The sequence below is a fragment of the Mustela nivalis genome (genome assembly GCF_964662115.1).
Source record: "Mustela nivalis genome assembly, contig: HAP1_SCAFFOLD_2933, whole genome shotgun sequence".
Classification (NCBI taxonomy): Eukaryota; Metazoa; Chordata; class Mammalia; order Carnivora; family Mustelidae; genus Mustela; species Mustela nivalis.
Window position 1 is genome coordinate 18,516 of NW_028133733.1, and position 12,256 is coordinate 30,771.

A 12,256-nucleotide genomic window follows, 5' to 3' on the forward strand; every position below is an offset into this window, starting at 1 on the left:
GTGAGGGGTGTCCTGGGCTAGAGGTACAATGTTTAGAGATCCTGCTGCTCTCGGGAAATGTGCTACAGAAAAACAAGCACAGCACAGAGAAGAGGGTCAAAACTCTGGTTTTGGCACTTAACAGTCCTTAAGACCTTAAGGAGGCCATGCAACTTCTTACTGCTTCAGTTTCTTAATCCATGAAAAGGATTTAGAGACATACCACCTCCTTTATGGAGTTGTGTTGAATGTTGAAGGGGCAGTAAGTGAAATAAAGGACCTGATCCTTAGTAGAGCCTCAGGAAAAGTAAATTCTTTTTTAAAAAGTAAAATACTTTTAAATTCCCTTCCCTTTTAGTTCCTAAGAGAAAAACATCCAGTCCCACCATTTAATAAGGATTTAGATTTTTTTTTCCAAACTGATGCAAAATATTTATTCCAAGTTAGTTATTTTATGCAGTAGTTTTCCCCTTCAACAGACTTGTGATAACCACATCTTTTAAATCTGTAAATAATGTTATCAAAATAATCTTAATCTTTGAAATCTCACAAAAATTTATATTTTACAATCCACCCTGAATATCAAGGCTGCAAGAATAACACAACATTTCCTATATCCAAATATTTTACAGCTGTACCCAAAAAAAGGGGAAAAAAAAAAAAGAAAAGAAGAAAACCATGTATGCTTGGTTAAGGGCTAACGTTACCCGAGCAGCCAAAAATAAAATAAAATATCCAAATTATTAGCATTAATTTAATACAATTATAACTTCAATAGTCACTTTGTCATTGACAATGATTGCTTGAGCACAGGGGTGAGTGCCCCAAGGGTTGGTGGTAGAAGCTGTTGCTGCAGACCTGCGTCTCCTCTCTGCACTGCCAGCTCCCACCTGTGCGTCACCTCATAGATACTGTGTCTGTGTGTGTGTGTGTATTTAAAAAATCTTTCCCATCACACAAACTTCTATTGAGCAGATAACAGGGAAGAACAACAAAAGCTAAACAAGCCAATTGCTCTCTCTTTGGGATATGACTATTTTCCCTTGTGCATGAAGTATTCAACATAAGAAAAGGAAAAGAATGATTTCTTCTGTATACTCCCTAAACACACAAGCTGAGTTTACTGGGTCAGATTTTTGAGGACTTATATGCCTACTTCCAGGCATCGTCATCTGATGTTTCACTGCTACTGGTTTCCGTGTCCGAATCCTCAAACTCTGCTTTACGAGTGCTTCTCCACGGGGAGAACAGGCCGGAACCACGGCTCTGCAAAAAGCCGTTCTTCCCAAAGCCATTTCTTCTCAGCTGTTCCGTCTTCATGTGGAACTCTCTGAGCTCATCCTCTGTGAGGGGGAGGCAATTCTCATCATTTTCAGGATATTCCTGCCATCCCATTGCTTTCAATAATCGATGCTCTGCTTCCAGAGAGTGTGAGAGGACCTCCCCTTCCTCCTCTGCAGGGAGAGTAAGACCATTCTGATGACAGCCTTCCTCTCCGTTTTCCTTTGGTTCAGGTGTGTTGTTGTCCTCCAAATCCTCCAGCTTGTCACAGTCTCTGTTCTCTGAGAAGTCTCCATTCCGGTCGTCCTTTAGAGTCTTCAGGAACTCACTCTTCCTGTCGGTAGTTAGGCGGGTGAGCTTGGTCAGGCGAGAGGAGCTGATCTCAATCGGAGGAGTAGTGTTGGAGGGACTCTCTTTAGGAGAGCTTAAAACTGTGCCCCAAGCCAGTACTACTGGTTTGGTAACAGAGATCGGACTGGAAAAAGCAGACTCCCAGCTAGAGGAAAGGGATCCTGATTTGTGTTCCATTCTGTTAGCTTTCCATGCACTGGGCTTGGAAGGAGGTGGTGCAGGCTTAGGAGCCAGGTTCTTATAGACACTTGGAACCATGGTTGATTTGTTCCCATTTGCATGGTGAGATCCTGGTGAGGTGAATGCAGCAGAGAAGGCAGCAGAAGGATCTTCTTTGGAAACTTTTTTGATGACTAGCATTTTGGAGGGTTGCTTGGCACTAGGTGGGTTTTCCCACACTCCAGAAGGGGTCCCAATAGGTCTGCATGGCTGATTCTGTTTGCCAGCTTCTGGATTCAAAGAAGGAAAATCTTCCTCTTCAAATTGTAATTTTTCCACCTTGTCTTCTTTCTTTTCTTCCCTAATCTCTGTAGGTGGCTTTTCTTGAAAGGCACAGCCTTTCCGGGAATGGAAGCTGCCAATCCAGTGGCGATGGTTCCCTGTGCCACCCCCACTACGCTGGCTCATGCCATCATGACCTCGGGAAGAGCCATGCCAACCAGATAGGTTCCCTGTGATTCCAGCATATGCTCCCTTAGAGACACCAGAGTCCACAGAGTCGTGGCGCAACAGGGAGGGCTGGTGCCAGGAATCTCCTGCAGTTCGCAGAGGTCCATTGTTAAAAAAGCCATCAGAGGAATCATGTCGACGACGGCTTACTCCAAACCTACGATCTCCTCGGGGTAGGTGCTCTCCGTGGTTTTCGAAGGTGGCTGTAGGTGACTTAGCTGACTGTGGTGTTGAGAAATTTAGCCAAGCAGGAAAAAAGTCATGCTGTGCCATTTAGGTCCAGTGTCTCTTTTCAGCAAGGTGAGGCATCCAACCTCATGGCCAGGATCCCAGAGTGTAACCTCTGTGGTCCTGTTTCCCGAACTCCTTGAGTCTGCCAGCTGGATTTCCTACGAGGTTCTCTTGTTAAAAGGGTGCTGAAATAGGCTGGCCAGCAGCACGCCTTGTGATAAAGCACAAGGAAGCCAGGCTCTGTCTGTATCACTTTTTCAAGTCTCCTCAATTGCTCATCTTAAACTATCTAGTTCCTGACACGTTTCCAAAAAGGGGAAGGGGAAAGGGGAAGGGAAACATAAAAATTATTTGTTACATTTAAAAAATGGGGGGAAGGGGAAAGAGCTATGTCTATGTTCACCTCATTCAACTTCCTTGAGTGATGGCACTATGATGCTGTTTAAATAGATAATACATGGACATTTGCACATTGAGTGCAAACACTGTTCATAACAAGGTCATAACTGGAAAGAGGTAAACTCATGTGTGGGCGAATGCCATCAAAGCCACAGATCAAAAATATAGCATTAGAGAGCAATAAAAGATCTTCTGAGCAGTCAATTCCAGCGGCAAAACATCCACATAACAAAGCCCTTAATTTATAAATCTCATTATTCCTACAGAGCTGCTAAAAAGTGTGCGGATATGTATTTATATCTGTTTTATTCTTCAGAATCTAAGGGACATAGGAAATCTGGTTTGTTTTTAATCAGACAGGAACTTAGTATGTTTTCCTCCAAAGAATAGCAGCTTTCAAGGCAAATTTCTTGGGTTATATAAAGCTCCCAAATGTATCTTCTATTTCTTTGGTTTTCACTATTTAAATTCACAGCAAAATTAAAACAAGTAGAAATAAAGAAGTCAAGGAGTAAACAGTTCCAAAGTGAGGTCGTCTTCTCTTCAGTCTTCTCTATTTCACTTGTTCCGCCTCCTCCTGAAGACTGAATTGAACTGGAAGGTGATACGAGGAGTCTTCTACTGCTTTAGTAGAGCAGTCATTTATTATTTTGGATCCATTTCCATCATTATTCAATCACTTAAAAGGCCACAGGAATCTATCACCGGCAGCAGTGGGGCTACAGCTAGGGGCCAGAGGCAGCGTCTAAGGGCGCGTCCCCAGCTTCCTGATCCCACAGAGGTGGAGAGCCCACAACCATAACAAAGCTCTTCCCCAAGATTTAGATTTTTTTTAAAAAAAGTGTTTCTCACTGAGGAAAAATGGGAATTTTTCATCACAAGTCCTGGGCATCAGACTTAGCAGGTCCTCAAATTTTATCCAAGATCTCACAGTCATGAAGAAAAAAAGTGCATGAAACTCCTTTTACTCTGTAATTATTTTCTTCCCTTGCTTCACTTTTATGAAGTTTGACATATAAGGCAATCAGTGCCTCCACATGCTCCCATAAAAAAATCAAAAGAAATTATGTAGATAGATGTGTTTGTGACTTATATGTACACAAACTTGCATTATTTGAATTTTTTGGCAGGAAGTAAATATTTGAAACCATGTGCTGAAATGGAAATCCAAAAGGACTATTTTAGCAATGAGATGTTCATTTTATTAGGTCCAGCAAATGATAGCCTGGAAGAAGTCACTATTTACAAAATCTTTCAAGTTCTCAAGTTTTGAGGTTAGACTCAAAGTGCTCAAAGAATTTTACTGTTGAACATTTTTTGTCTACATGGTATGGACACCTTTCCTCTTCATCACACATGTCTGTAAGGGGGTTCTCATGCCTGACTGTTCATAAAGGCAGAGATGGTATTAAAATGTGGAGATCCAATGCCACCACATCAAAAATTATGATTTCATAGGACAGAGGTAATGCTCAGTAATGAATTTTTTTTAAAACAATTAATCCCTGGTGATTCTGGACCAAACCAAACTCACATCCTGTCTATTTCTCAAGGGCTTCCCTCAGCCTCAGGAAAATTTATGATAATTCTAGATAATAGTTCCTTAGTTTGTTTTGGATGTTAATCAGTGTTATAAAATAGGATTTAGGCTCGGATAAGCTTGGGAACACACTATTACTCATTATGTTTATAATGATTTAATTGTAGACTTCCTCTTAGCATCCATTACCCCCATCAATATTTACAATTCTGTATCAATACTGAATAATTCACTATTTTCTTGTTCCGTGTATAGCCTCTTCTCTCCAATTGGATTTGTAAGATCCTAGAGACAGATGTCTATTTCAGGCAGAAACTTTGTAACTGATACTTAAGAAAGGCAAAGATATTGACATACAGATTTTAGCTGAGTAACACCACCATGGAATTAGCTGGAAAAGGGAAGCATGATGCTCAAAAGTTTTATTATGTTCCCAGGTTCAGTTTTCTCCCATTTCCTGAATATGACTTCTAAAAAATTTCCAGAGAAAATCCTACACTTGAACAACCAAAATCTCAGAGCAGGCCTCTCCACATAAGGTTAAGGAATATAAGCTACTGCCTAGTGGACAAGGGAAAGGGGAGGGCCTAGATAAACAGCACAGTATCAAATACCACTTTGCTAGAATAACTTTTCTTGCATTTGTAGCATTATGGTTTGGGGCACTTAGAGGCACATGAATATAATGAAGAGTTGAAAGAGAAAAATAGGCTAATATGTAGATTTAAATTCATGTACACCTGTGCCTAAAAATTGAAGTGATATTTATATTCTTAATGTAGATAGATGAACTTCAGTTCAGAGAACCTTCTAAAGCTGTATGTAATATTCTGCCAATTTTGGGGTCATCAGCTTCACAAAAGGATCCAGAACCAAAAAGGAATTTATCCCTCTCTGGTCTAAATAATCTATTTTGGGTCATATAATCATGAAGCTTACAAAACTAAGATTGACCTTATATATTCCCCTGAACAACATTTAGCTGTTTTGTTTTGTTTTGTTTTGTTTTTCCCCCAAACACTAATATAGGAGGTTTAATAGAGAGGCACTATTTACAGATCTGAAGCTGTGAGGTCTTTGCTGGTCTCTTGGAACCAGATGTTTACATATTTACTTAAAGTGACCCACTGAATAATCATGGTTACAAGTTGAACAGCACACATTCTTTCAGTTTTATAAATACCAGGAAGTTTATAAACTCAGTGAAAAATAGCATTACTGGTAACTGACCTCAAACTGTATTTGCTAAGATAATATAAACCATTGTCCGGAATCAATATAGCCATTTTCTCCAGCAAACATTGGGCAGCATTTCCCAAGACAAAGTCTTCTGCATACATCCTCCTTATTTTTTAAGGACTGCAAGTAAATGTTATAATTCATACAGTATTTCTTTCAGGCCAATGAATACTTAGAACTGGAATTCGAATGTTTAAAGCAATGTGGTATGATCAACAATGTAAGAGTAAAGTTAGAGCAATTTTGCCTTGTGATTTTCATAACACAGATCACCCGTGTATTTATCTTTCCTTCCAGTAACTTGGTTTGAGGTTTGCAGTTAAGTACATTTTTACTGCTATAAAACATCAACTAAACATACTGACAAGATTAGTTCAATGGAATTACCTTTTATATATTGTTATCTGGGGAAAAAATATCCCAGAATTAGGTGAATTTTGATAGCTCGCATATTGTACCGGCATTCCAACAAAATGATGATGGCCCCTTTCCTCAAGCATGGATTTATGGTGATTGCTTTTCTTATGGGGATTTATTTCTATATACTGCAACTAACCTTCATGCCAACAACACAAAAGACAAGCCAATGGGTGGAAGTATACATTTATTCTATGACAACAGAATATTTTACTCCTACTAGTGCTGATAAATTATTTCTTTGCTTAGGCACAAAATGTATGCCAGGGTAATCTTAAAGGAAACAATATAGCAGAAAAGAGAATGAACTTCGAAATAAGAGTTGGAGTTGTTCGTTTATTTATTACTTGTGTATTTATTATGGACCCATTTTGTGCTGGGGACTGAGAATACAACAGGAAACAGGTACAGTCTCTGCTGCCTAGAACATTACAGCTTTCACTCCTGGGGTGCTTTGGAGTACTTTTTATTTGCTATTTGCCAAGCTATTTGCCAAGCCTCAGTTGCTTTATCTGTAAAGGAGGGGATATCATCTCTGAGTGTTTCCATGAATATTTATGAAAAGGTATCTGGTTCATTATCTAACAAAGTAACACTTAGATCTGGATTGTTATTAAATAGCTACTTTATGGTTTTGAAGTGATAGACAAGCCATGTGGCAGATCAGAGTACACATTTCAAATTCTTGAAAGAGTACAACAGCCCTATGTGGTTTCAAATTGTTCTATAGTCTAATGAGGATATTTTATCTTGCTAAACAGTCTAACCCCAGATGTCCAGCACAGTAAAAAATGCAAGCCTGCTGAAGGGTTACTTTGAACACAGACCAAAACTACAACTTGGGAATGTGTGAAACTGTGGCTAGAATCAAACTCAGGGGTGGCAAGCAAAAGAAGACTCAGTTATGAAGTTTGTTCTGGGAATAACTAACTCCCTGTCAAGAGCAAGATGTTTCTATCTCTGCATGAGGATCACCGCTGATGCTGAACTCTAACTGAAGACTTGGTTTGGTGGCTCCCAGTCTTCTCTGGCACTTAAATATCTCCTTCTACCTCCCTTGTCAATGAACTGCAGCTTTGGAAAGATCACGTCTGGAGTACTGGAAGAGCACAGGCACACAGAAGACATTGCATGAGTGTTTGCTATTAGTACTGTGTCTGTTTCTGAGTTTAATTTCTCCATGATTAAATAAAGATCTATATAATGAACTTCTATCATGAGGACACAGAACATTACCACATCAACTTAATAACATTTTAGCTAAAAATCCAAGAAACTCAAGGGGCTAGTGATCCTTTGCAGCTTTATCCTGGTAAGTAAGTGAAGGCTTCTCAGAACACGGGAGCGGCTGAAGAACTTTCAGAATCCTAGCATGGATCTTTATAGGTCCAGGAAACCCAAGCTCAGAACTACTGGGTTTATCTTCAACCCTTCTAGAACATTTTGAGTAGGCTTGTATGAAGTACAGATTAAGGAGTTGTAAAAATTTGATCACTACTATTGTCTTAATGTTTTAAAAAAAAAAATCAATACTTCCTGTAGTGGGTACTATTTGTAGCCTGGCCACAGGGATTCCCAAGCTCTGTACCTTGTCTGTAGAGCTTGGTACCAGGTTTTTGACTTAAGTTACCTAAAATTGGGTCCCTGGCCTTTGTTAGTTGAAACATGGATAGCCACTTCTTTCTTTTCAGAATTCAGGTACTGTGATACTGAGAGACTGTAGGTCTGGTGAGACCAGGGCTTTTGAGAAAGGTCCATGATTTCACCTTCAACCATGATTTCACCTTCAAGTCCCCAGAGCCCAGTCTGAATCCTTGAAATATATTCCCCTTTTTAGTCTAAAGTATCTCAAATTGGTTTCTGTTACTTATAAACAATAGACACTTAAATACACAACAGCTGAAATGCTATTTGGCTAGAAATTCCAGATTATGATAGTTTGGAAAATATCAGATTGATCAGGGTTTCTATGGAGAATTTGAAAGAAACTTGTGACAGCTCTCATTTCTCTCTATTTTGGGAAACAAACTGGGGAGTACAAACCCTCACAAGGCTATGAAAATTTCTTCTAGAAGGCCAGAGAGAGGTTTTAGCCCTTGTGGACACTGAAAAGTTAGGATGTCCAAAGCATTCTCCCAAAAAAGTAAGCTCGTTTTAAAGATTAGTTCCTTCACTAAGCACAATTCACTTTCCAGTAGGATGTTGAGGATTTTAATAGACAAATGTGATCTGAAGTTTGGTTTGGTAAGTGAATAAAGTCTGAATAGAGAAAACTGGTTAAGTAGCCTGTCTGTGGAGGACACTTAGCCATATTTTCTTATTTCAAGTATGTATGGATGACCCTAATGAGTTATTTATTCCATGTAATCAGTTCATGACTCTGCTTCAGAAAAGGGGGGGGGAGGAGGTGGCTGGGAGCCTCTGCTCTGGCAATTAGGTTTGTGGAACTTGGCAAATAATATATTGTGTGTAACAAAAAATAAACAGTAAGGACTCTGTGAAGTTTATATAGGCAGCTTGAGAAGATTTTATCTACATTATTTTTTTTTTTTTGACAGAGAGGCAGGCAGAGAGAGAGAGAGGAAGGGAAGCAGAGAAGCAGGCTCCCCGCCGAGCAGAGAGCCCAATGTGGGACTCAATCCCAAGACCCTGAGATCATGACCCGAGCCGAAGGCAGCGGCTTAACCCACTGAGCCACCCAGGCGCCCCTTATCTACTATTTTTAACTCCTAATGACTTCATTCAGTTTTTCCTTATTTCTGAGAGAAGATTGATTTTACAGTATCCTGGCAAGTGAAAGGCTACTTTAGTCTTCTATATTAAATTAAGTCCTGTATGCATTTCCAATTTATAGCTGCATTCCATTGCTATTTACTGTCCGCTTCTCTCTCCTAGCACAAAACAAGGCTGAAGTTCAAACACTCTAATAATTGTTAGATGCGACCCACAAATGAAATTTGATCCTGATTTTATATACGCCCTAAATTAAAGTAACAGATTTCAAAAGTATTTTCAAAATTTCAAAGCTAAAGTTTTTGTCTAGAAATGATTTAGGAAATGGTCATATTTGCAAAATCCCTAAGTTTGAATTCTGATCGTAAGTACACCTAATTATACATAAATAAGATGTGTCAAGATAGGTGCTGGGACATAAATGTTGTCCATGATCTCTTTACCCACCTCCAACCTCTCGAAGATACACAGGATTATCCCACTGACAAAGTGTTAAGTTCATACCAAAACAGAAGGGAAAATGATTGAAAAAGAAGGCTTGCTTTGAATGAGGAGCAATGTCAAGGGCGTTGGCATAGCAATCCTGAAGGGAAGGACAGGGCATTCAGGTGATGACAGTTTCCCAGAGATCTCAGAGTATTTCTTTGAAATCTAATAGGAAGCCTTAACCTAAAACCTGCCTTTAATCTCTGTTCACATTTAAAGCTTAGACCCAGTGTCCTCCTAAGCTCTCTCAATTGTTTAATTTGCAAAAGGGGAAATTCACTGACAAGGATCACTGGAAATACCTTATAGAAACAAAAGAGTCTTACTCAATTGGTGACACATATGTTAAATATTTAATATGCATCCAGCACTATCAGGATCCTGTTTCTACTCTCAATGAGTATGGTAGCATTTGGAAATTTAAAAATACATACATTTTAAAAGTCCAGAGTAAACCAAGCCATTTAAAGAACTAAGCAGCTATTATTGCAGGCTTGGAATATCAGAAAGGCACTCCGCTGGATTAGAGCTTCTTTAATTCATCAAAAAAGAACACTATATTTTGGCCCCTAAAAACAAAAGATGTGGATGTTTTCTTGATTTCAAAAAGATGGTGACCTCGAATCATTTGACGGACTCCTCTCAATCTTGCTTGTCTCTTGAACCAACCCCAGCAGCATCAGCGCCAGGAGAGTGGGGGTGGGGGTGGGGAACATTACCAGAAATGCCTGTTTGAAAATCTCCGGCCCCAGCCCAGCCCCACTAAATTGGAATCTGCATTTTCACAAGATTCCAGGTGATTTCTACACACATCAGTTTTGAGAAGCTTGGTTATACACTTTTCCCATGATTCATTTCTATGAAATCTAGATTTCTTCAACTCCTTAAAAAGTATATACTTGACTGCTGCCTTTGTTATCAGTGAAAACTAGCCCCTCTCTACAAAATTTCAAGTGAGAAAAGGAAAGATAAATTGGCAGCTTTTAAACAGATTTCCCACCATGCCCCCTTTTTCCAGAGTATTCTCACCACATGCCCATGGCAGCTGTGTTTACCTCCGTGATTAGACAGTACAATAAATGCACCCAGTGATAAACTAAGTTGATTTAATTAAATGCCTGATTGCATATACATGTTAAAACTGTTATTTCACCAAAACAATGGAAAATATCTTGTCTACAAAAAATGCAAAGTATGGCCAAGTAGATACAATGCAACAGTGACTAATTCTTTAAGATATCTATAGAAAAGAAGATGGGTTTCCAGATTTGTCCTTCAACATGTTGAAGTCTCGTTTCTAGGGAAGGACACCGCTGTGTAATTACAAATCCTTAGTTTGCTCAAACCAGTGGACACTTTGATCTTGCTAGGGATTTGTAAAGAAACTGGATGTTAGAGGAGAGTGATGGGGGGAGTTATTAATCACCAATGAGATCTATGTATCTTAAATCTGCGGCACTGGGCTCTGGCAGCAGATTGAAGGGAAACTGCATTTCTTAGGGCATTCTCCTACTATCCTTGCCTAAAAGATAGCAAATGCTCCAAGAATCCAAATTGAGAAAGAGGACAAATGATACTAAGTCAGCAGCATAGCAAAGAAACCTTCCACAAATGGTAGAGTTTGGGACGTGAAGAGTAAGGCTTGATCTATCCCCACACAGGACTCTGCAGCCTTTGCTGAGGAGAGGAAAACAAACATACACGAAACCAAAGACATCTCAGACCACAAGTCAAAAAAAAGAAATATTCCCTATTCCTTCCAATTCTTCTCCTTGTCCCCTTTCTTCTGGAAAGTTCTTTGGTCTTTGAAGGGAGAAATTAAGAGAAACAGCCTGCAACAGAGGGAACAGCAGGGACTTTGAGGCCAAGCAAATCCAAGTTTGGATTTAATTGTCTCAAGTGTGTTTTCAATCCAAGTTGCACAGATGAGTGAATGAGCAGCAGCACAAGGACGAGGGAGGGCCGTGCTGGAAAGAAGTACCATGAGATGAAGGAGAAAGATACCCAATTAGGGCATCATTTTGCTTTTATATGGCTGGAATTTTGCACTTTAATCCTTGCCATTTTATCCCTCAATACAAACATATCAGTTACATGTTCTTAATAGAAGAGTGAATGGTTTCAAAAGCACAATAATATTAGGGGGAAAAAATAAGCATGTGTGGTAGTGAAAGTGAAAATTCTTGGTCGACCCACTCCCAAGAATAATCATTGTTGACCATATGGTATAGACACTAATATTTTTGCTGTTTTATAGTTTAAAACTTTAAGTTTTTTATATATGCAGAATAATCATCATCATTCTAGTAGGCTGAATAATGGCTCGCAAAATACATCGATGTTCTAGAATGTGTATTCCCTTGTATGACAAAAAAGAAAAGAGAGCATTACAAATTTATTAAGAATATCAAGACAAGAGATTGCACTAGGTTATCTGGAAGAGCCTAAAGATGCAATCACACATGTCCTTAAAGAAGCAAGAGATTAGACAAGGCAGTGTGACCATGGAGAAAGTTTGGAATGAGGTAGCCACAGTCATCAGAAGCTAGAGGGAATGGACAGATTCTCCCCTCTAGCTGTCAGAGGAAATGTTGCCCTGTTGACACTTTGATTTCAGCCTCATTGGCATACTATTAGAAGCAGGCTTTGGGACCCAATCTCTCACACTAGAAGACAAAGAGAAGGGTGTGCATCTTTTTTTTTTTTTCTTTCCTGAAGACTTATATGTATACCCTCCAAGCTAGCATACTTTGATTCAGTCCCTGGGTCCATCATTTTCTAGAATATTTAATCTATTCTTAGTATTAGCCAATTCTTCACAGCAAAATATATTAAGACTTAATCAATCCCAGTTAGCATAATTAAGAAAGTAATGTGCCTGGGTGGCTCAGTCAGTTGAGCATCTCTTGGTTTCAGCTCAAGTCATGATCT

The 12,256-nt window shown here is 39.3% G+C and overlaps 1 pseudogene across 1 annotated transcript; it reads right to left on the minus strand.

Annotated features, from left to right (window-relative positions):
• Positions 1–397: 397 nt before the first annotated feature.
• On the minus strand, positions 398–3,722 carry LOC309858617 (vasculin-like protein 1 pseudogene; annotated as a pseudogene). The gene has a single exon. The product of its transcript is annotated as a vasculin-like protein 1 pseudogene (transcript).
• Positions 3,723–12,256: the final 8,534 nt, after the last annotated feature.